The sequence below is a fragment of the Choloepus didactylus genome, chromosome 1, assembly GCF_015220235.1.
Source record: "Choloepus didactylus isolate mChoDid1 chromosome 1, mChoDid1.pri, whole genome shotgun sequence".
Taxonomy (NCBI): Eukaryota; Metazoa; Chordata; class Mammalia; order Pilosa; family Megalonychidae; genus Choloepus; species Choloepus didactylus.
This window is the reverse complement of record NC_051307.1, coordinates 25715001-25721959: the sequence shown is the minus strand read 5'-3', so window position 1 is coordinate 25721959 and position 6959 is coordinate 25715001. Positions and strand designations below refer to the sequence as shown.

Here is a 6959-nt window from a genome sequence, read left to right as displayed (position 1 = left end):
ATAGTCATCAAATTATGACAAAAACAAAATTCTTGAAAATGTTTCATTAATGTGTTCATTCAAAGTAACTGATATTTGCTGTTATGCAGTAGATATTGTCTTTCTTTAAAATAGAAAGACTGATAGCACCCGCTAGAACCTCCTCTAGTGAGAATCTGGAAGAAAGACTATGTTTGAAGTAAGTTTTTTTGTTTTTTTTTCAGTATGATTAAAAGCCGGCCTGCCCACTGCCTGAGGCTCCCGCCTGGGAGCGCCCCGGGGTCCCTGTAGCTGACCGCATCCTTTTGTGCCGCGCTCTGGCTGCGCCGCGGGACCCAGGAAGGGGAATGGGGGCGCTGCATGGTTTTTTCTCTTCTGTCCAAACACTTGAAACAATGGACTGAAAGAGGACCATGGAGAATCATGACTTCTGCTGCGGAACTTAGGAGCCACCAGTGGCTCCCAAGCCAAAGATTGTGGTGGCAAATGATAAGCCAGTTTTACCTCCTGTTGCACTTAATCCGGATATCGTGATTTCTAGTGTTCCACAGACAACAAAGGAAACCAAGCCAGCAATGGCCCCCAAACCAAAAGTTCTTAAGAGTTCACCTGTTGAAGACATTGGGCAATCACCATCAAGGAAAAACATGGTGAACCTGGAAGAACATAAACAGGAATTACTTGAAAACAATGGCAACTTTAATTGCAAAAAATGTAGGTGACCAGAACAGGGATTATATTTTACCAATGTGTTCCTGCAGTTTTGAGTGTATCCATAAGCTTAGAAATAGAAGGAATTCATGTGAAAAGCATCTCATTTTAGAGCCCTTAGAAATGTGTGAAAAATTAGAAAATAGTAAAATTGGTGGCCCTCCTCAAATATAAAAACTAGGAATAAATGTGACTCATGGTGTAAAGGCAAAGAGCCAGAGGAGTAGTTTTAAAGCAAATATCTTAGAAGAGAAGCTCAAAGATGTTTTAACACAACACGTTACATTTTAGTTCACCACAGAAACACAGACCCATAGACAACCCGGAAATGAATGGTGGCAGTAATTCCAAAAAGCAATTCAGAATTGAACTTGTGGGTTTGTCATCATCCCTGTCCAGCTTTGAGAAAGTTCCTGATGATCACTACCACCCACAATCTCCTAGTGATGAATTTCAAAAAATTTTGGAACTTGTCAGGATGGCAGTGAAAAAGCAGTAATTATCTTCATTCATCCAAATGAGAAACTCTGGAGAATGATAAAAGGAGTACTTTTGTATCTTCAGATGGAGTTAGTAAGAAATCAGAATTTGAAGACCTTGGTCCATTAGAAATTCACTTAGTACCATATACTAAAAAAATTCCCAAATTCCAAGCCCAGAAATACACCCACTGCTCATCTGTTTCACCAAAATTTATAGATACTCCTAGTGAAAGTACTGAAGACCCAGAGAATTTAGATAGTAGCTATTCTTGCCTTGTTGGAGACAATTTGATAAATAATGAAATATGTGTTATCAGAATGTTTTGTGTAACCAGGACAGGTAGACAAAGTAAAGCAAGGAAATAAAAGTGAATTGAATCTGGATGCCAACTGTGACAGACAAGACTTAGTCAATTCACAGAAAACATTGTGCCATGAATCTTTATCCTTTGAAAAAAATGGCACCTCCCTTAGATACTGACTGTAGTTTGAATTCTGGCAGCAAGACAGTAGATGGCTCTAGTATGTCACTTCCTATGGATAAAGGGACCAGTTTTATAAGATGCAATAATCTATGAGCCTGCCTAAGCAGCTGAAATTAACTTGCAGTGAACATTTCCCTACTGCCTATAACTTGGGAGTGTCTGCCCCTCAGATGCAAAAGGAATCTACAATAAAAGATGAAAGTTCCTCAAAAATTGTCCCCCAAGAACCTCAAAGACACAGCTTACCTGCTTAAGGAGTACTTAAAAAGGCTGCCTCAGAGGAACTTGTGGAGAAAAGTTCTTGTCTCTCAAGTGAAGAAAAAATTTCAGAGAAAGGTCTAGAAAGAATCACCTTCAGCATTTGTGTGCCAAAAACCATGGTTTGTCATCTTCCTTTGATTTGCCTAAACAGGCTTCAGAAAAGCCTGTATGGAAATTACCTCATCCTATTTTACCCTTTTCAGGAAACCCAGAATCCTTAAAATCTGTCACCATATCCTCAAATAGTGAGATCTCAACTGCCCTTACCAAACCTAGAATAAAATCATTATCTGCTATGGATGTAGAAAGGAGCACTAAGCCTTGCAAAGATGCAAAAGAAAAAACTCTTTGAAGAACTAGCTCAACATGAAAGTGTCCATCTGTTTCATGAAGAGTGACTTTCAGAAATTCTTGTCCAAGAACAGCCAACTAGGAGACAGGCAGCCTCTTGGGTGGTGAGCAGAAGGAGATTGAAAGTGATTGGCATGGCTTGTTGGTAGGACAAGAGAAGAGAAGGAAACCCATCAAAGCCTATTTTGCAGATAACTGCAGCCTGGAATCCCAAAAAAAGAGGAAGAAGTCTCGGGGCCAGATCACCACAGCCAGTAGTCCTAGAGCTGAGTCTTTGGATGACCAAATACTCTCCAGGGAATCATCATCTCAGGCCTCTTGCAAACCTGTTATGATGAGCAGCTTTGTGCCAGAGTATGAAAACATATGCCATTATGAGGAAATACCAGAGTATGAGAACTTGCCATTTAATATGGCTGTAGAAAAAACTCCAGAGTTTGACTGGCAGAATTCCAGCAACGTGAAGGACACTAATGCAAATGTTTATGAAGTAGAAGAGCCATATGAAGCTCCTGATATCCAACTGCAAATTAGACCCATACATCAGCATTTCAACAGTTCTAGAGCATCCTAGTAGGGGCACCATGAGCTGGACCTTGGTCTGGGTGACCTTCCTTCAGATAAGGAAGAAGTTATCAACAGTTCTGATTTAGATGATATCAGCTCTGATTCTAGTAAAGGAGAACCTGACCCGCTAGAAGATAAAGAGGATGAAGATACTGGAATGAAAATAAAGTCCATCATATTGCCAAGGAGGTCATGAGTACAGAGAAAGTGTTTGTGGATGTGTTAAACTTTTGCATACTGATTTCCAGGATGCAGAAGCATATGCTTCTAGGCAACTTGGAAAACCAGTGATTGAGGACTGGATCTTAAATCAGACCCTGTACTACTTTTCTCAGCTATATGAACTCAACTGGCATCTCCTGAAGGAACTGGAGGAAAGAATGTTGAACTGAACTGAACAACAAAGAATTGCTGATATCTTTGTAAAGAAGGGACCATATCTAGAAATGTATTCCACATATATCAAAGAATTTGATAAGAATATAGCTTTGCTGGATGAGCAATGCAAGAAAAACCTGGGTTTCACTGTGTTGTTAGAGAATTTGAGATGAACCCACACCGTGCTGACCTGGCTCTCAAGCACTACCTCCTCAAGCCAGTTCAGAGGATTCGCCAGTATAGGCTGCTGCTGACAGTTTATTTGAAGAATCTCTTAGAAGACTCTCGAGATTATAGAGACACTCAAGATGCCCTTGCTGTTGTTATAGAGGTAGCCAACCATGCCAATGACACCATGAAACAAGGAGACAACTTCCAGAAACATACGCATATTCAGTACAGCTTAAATGGACACCATGAAATAGTGCAGCCTGGATGGCTCTTTCTAAAAGAAGGAATTCTGATGAAGCTATCCCTGAAAGTTGTGCAGCCCCGAATGTTTTTCCTGTTTAATGATGTCCTGTTATATACAATACCAGTGCAGTGTGAGATGCATGAACTAAACAACGTACTCTCCTTGGCTGGAATAAAGGTCAAAAAACATATCAGAATGAACTAAAGATTGAAAGTGTAGAACATTCCTTCATCTTCTCAGCCAGTTCTGCCACAGAAAGGGAAAGAAGTGATTTCCAGGTCAATAGAAGAATATGCAGGGAAAAGAATCACATTCCGTTCTAACAGGAGTCTTGATAAGGCAGACTCAGAGAAGAAAGAAGTCAGTCCCTTTGGATCAAAGGCACCCATCTGGATTCCTGATACCAGAGCCACAATGTATATGATCTGCACAAGTGAATTTATGCTGACCTGGAGATGACACCATTGCCAGGCCTGCTGAAAGATTGTATGTCAAGCTTGTTCATCAAATAGGTATGGCTTAGATTATCTGAAAAATCAACCAGCAAGAATATGTGAGCCTTGCTTCCAAGAACTTCAAAAATTAGATCACCAGCACTCCCCTAAGATTGGGTCTTACAAATCTCTTTCAAGTGCCTTGTCATCAGTCTTACATAGTATTCCATCAGGGAGAAAACGGAAAAAATCTCAGCTGCTCTTAAAGAGGTATCTGCAAACACAGAGGATTCTTCTTTGAGTGGCTACTTGTACAGATCAAAGGGCAATAAAAAACCTTGGAAACATTGTGGTTTGTCATAAAAAATAAAGTACTGTATACATATGCTGCAAGTGAGGACGTAGCAGCTTTGGAGAGTCAACCTTTATTAGGATTCACTGTCACTCAAGTCAAAGATGAGAATTCAGAATCTAAAGTATTTCAATTAGTGCACAAAAGCATGTTATTTTATGTATTTAAAGCAGACGATGCTCGCTCAGCTCAGAAGTGGATAGAAGCATTTCAGGAAGGCATAATATTGTAGCAGATTGTTTTCATCTCTTCTGTGATTCCAAAGGGGTGGAATTTCATCAGAATGGAGTAAAAGCAGAACAAAACATTTATAAAAATGAAACATTGCCAAGATAAATCCAGCAAAACTGCCCATCAGATATAAGAAATTATTTTGTTAGGTGTAAGATAATTTTTTTAAATGTTCATTTTTTTGTGTATGTTACTTATTAAAATTTTGAGGTGTATTTAATGGTCAGAATTATTTCTGAGACACACTGAATTCTAAGGTAACTTTTCTTTAGAGAACAAAAAATGTATCTTAATACTGTATACTGTTTGTGACACAGTCTACACTGTTTTCTTTACCTTACATTGTACCAGTCTTACTAGCAGTAAGTCTTTTTAGGTAAAAACTCACATATCAAGAAGCAAATCTCCATGTGATGCTTGATTTAGAAATTATCATTACAAAACTGCTGATGAAAAAATGCATGTCTTTGAAACACTATAATAAACTTAGATGGGTTTTTCTTTTAATAGAAAAACACATGTCCAACTTCTACCTCAGTGACTGAAATGAAATTCCAGTAAATTAACAAAAGTATGTCTATTGTTGTGTACCTCTTGGCTATAACTAATGTTTCATCATCAAAAATGTTTCATCATTAATTATAGCAAATGGATAGAAACTGATTTTTTTAAAAACTGAACTGTGGGTAGGAATGACAATTTTTATTTGCAGAGGAATGAAAATAATCAACTCTATGGGCTTTTCAATAAGTCTCATCTTTTTTAAAAGCTACCAGTTCAACACAAATTAATTTTTAAAATAAAAGCAAAATATGGCAAGCATTTTATTACATAATGTCCCTTGCTATTGTAAATTTCTGAGCCCAAGTCAATGGTGGTATTTGTACCTAAAAAGAAAGTTAAATTTCCTATAATATTGTGCTTTAAAAAGCAGACTGGAATTACCACATCAGAAAAGCACAAATTCTACATAGGTATTAACTGAAATTGTATAGTATTCATTTTTTAAAGATATTTAACACCACTTTGTGATATGTCCTCCCTGATAATGAAAAGAAAGATCCTTTATCCCTGTAATGGTGCACCTCATTCGGAAAAGATTTATATTCATAAGTCTTGTGCAATTATTGTTTAACATAGAAACTACCTTGCATGGAAAATTGTTGATTAGCAGAAAAAGAATTAAATTAACACTATGATTAAAGTCACTCCTGATATTTATAATATGGCTTTCATTGACTGAGTTTAAACAAAATATAAATTATCTTAAAAGGCAAGGTTATACCCAGAACATTTCATTAAAGGGGACCAGAATTTTCCTTTCTTCTTCTATATAAAGGATTTCCTAATTCAATGTGATAACTATAAGAAGAGAATTCCTGAGTGCCTTTTTAAAGCCTTTTGGATGTTGTTTGCTGCAACCCCAGGGTCCCAGCTAGGTCTAGAATTGGCTGCTGATGTTTTTCGGGCTCTTTCTTTCTATGGAATCATTTTTACTCTAGTGTAGCCTCACTTGCAATCCTCACATGCCGTCCCCTAAGTCTTTATATCATGGTAAGTAGCTAACATTTCTTTGCACCTCACTTATTTTAATCAAAATAGCATACATAAGTCTTCCATGTTGAAATCCCTATGGTTTTCAGTGTATACTTTTTGGAAGCCGAAGTTATATCTTATAAAGTGTTTCCTGCTTTTGTGGGTGTAGACTTTGTCAAGAAGACAAGTTATTTGGAGTTCTTTTCCCCTCCTCTGGAGCTCTCAACCTTTAGATATGTTTGACTACTAGATTTGGCTTAAATCTCAGAATCTAAAAAATATCAGCTGGGCAATTTCAGCTTCCAACAGCTGACTGAATCAAGAACCAGTTCTAAATCTAAACTGAACCAGAGAAAATAAAGCTGGCACAAACTTCTAGCAATTGTCCTTAATTATATGTGCAACTCATATATGAATCTAGTCACTATTAGTTATTAGTTTAGTCCCCTGAAAGGATTTTGAAAAATAGAAAATGTAGACTTTTGAGGATGTTTTCAGATTATCTTTCTCCCTTGATCCAGTAAGGATGTTTTAAATGTGGTATAGTATTACATAACATTTACCCTTATCAATCATTTATAACTTATTAAAGCTTATCAGTGGTTATTTATTTAATCTGGTTGATTCAATGTCAACCAAGAACCTAGTTATATACATTTTGTTGTAAAGCTTCTTCTTGTAACTAACATTTTAAAGAAAAATGACATTGGCTTGAACATGTAAATGGGGAGAAATTATAAATAGTACTTAAGTTCCAGAAATACTGTATTTATGACA

The 6959-nt window shown here is 37.2% G+C and overlaps 1 pseudogene; it reads left to right on the top strand.

Moving 5' to 3' along the window:
- The first annotated feature begins 402 nt into the window (after window positions 1-402).
- LOC119527464 lies at window positions 403-4647 on the top strand (annotated as a pseudogene).
- The last annotated feature ends 2312 nt before the right edge of the window (window positions 4648-6959 follow it).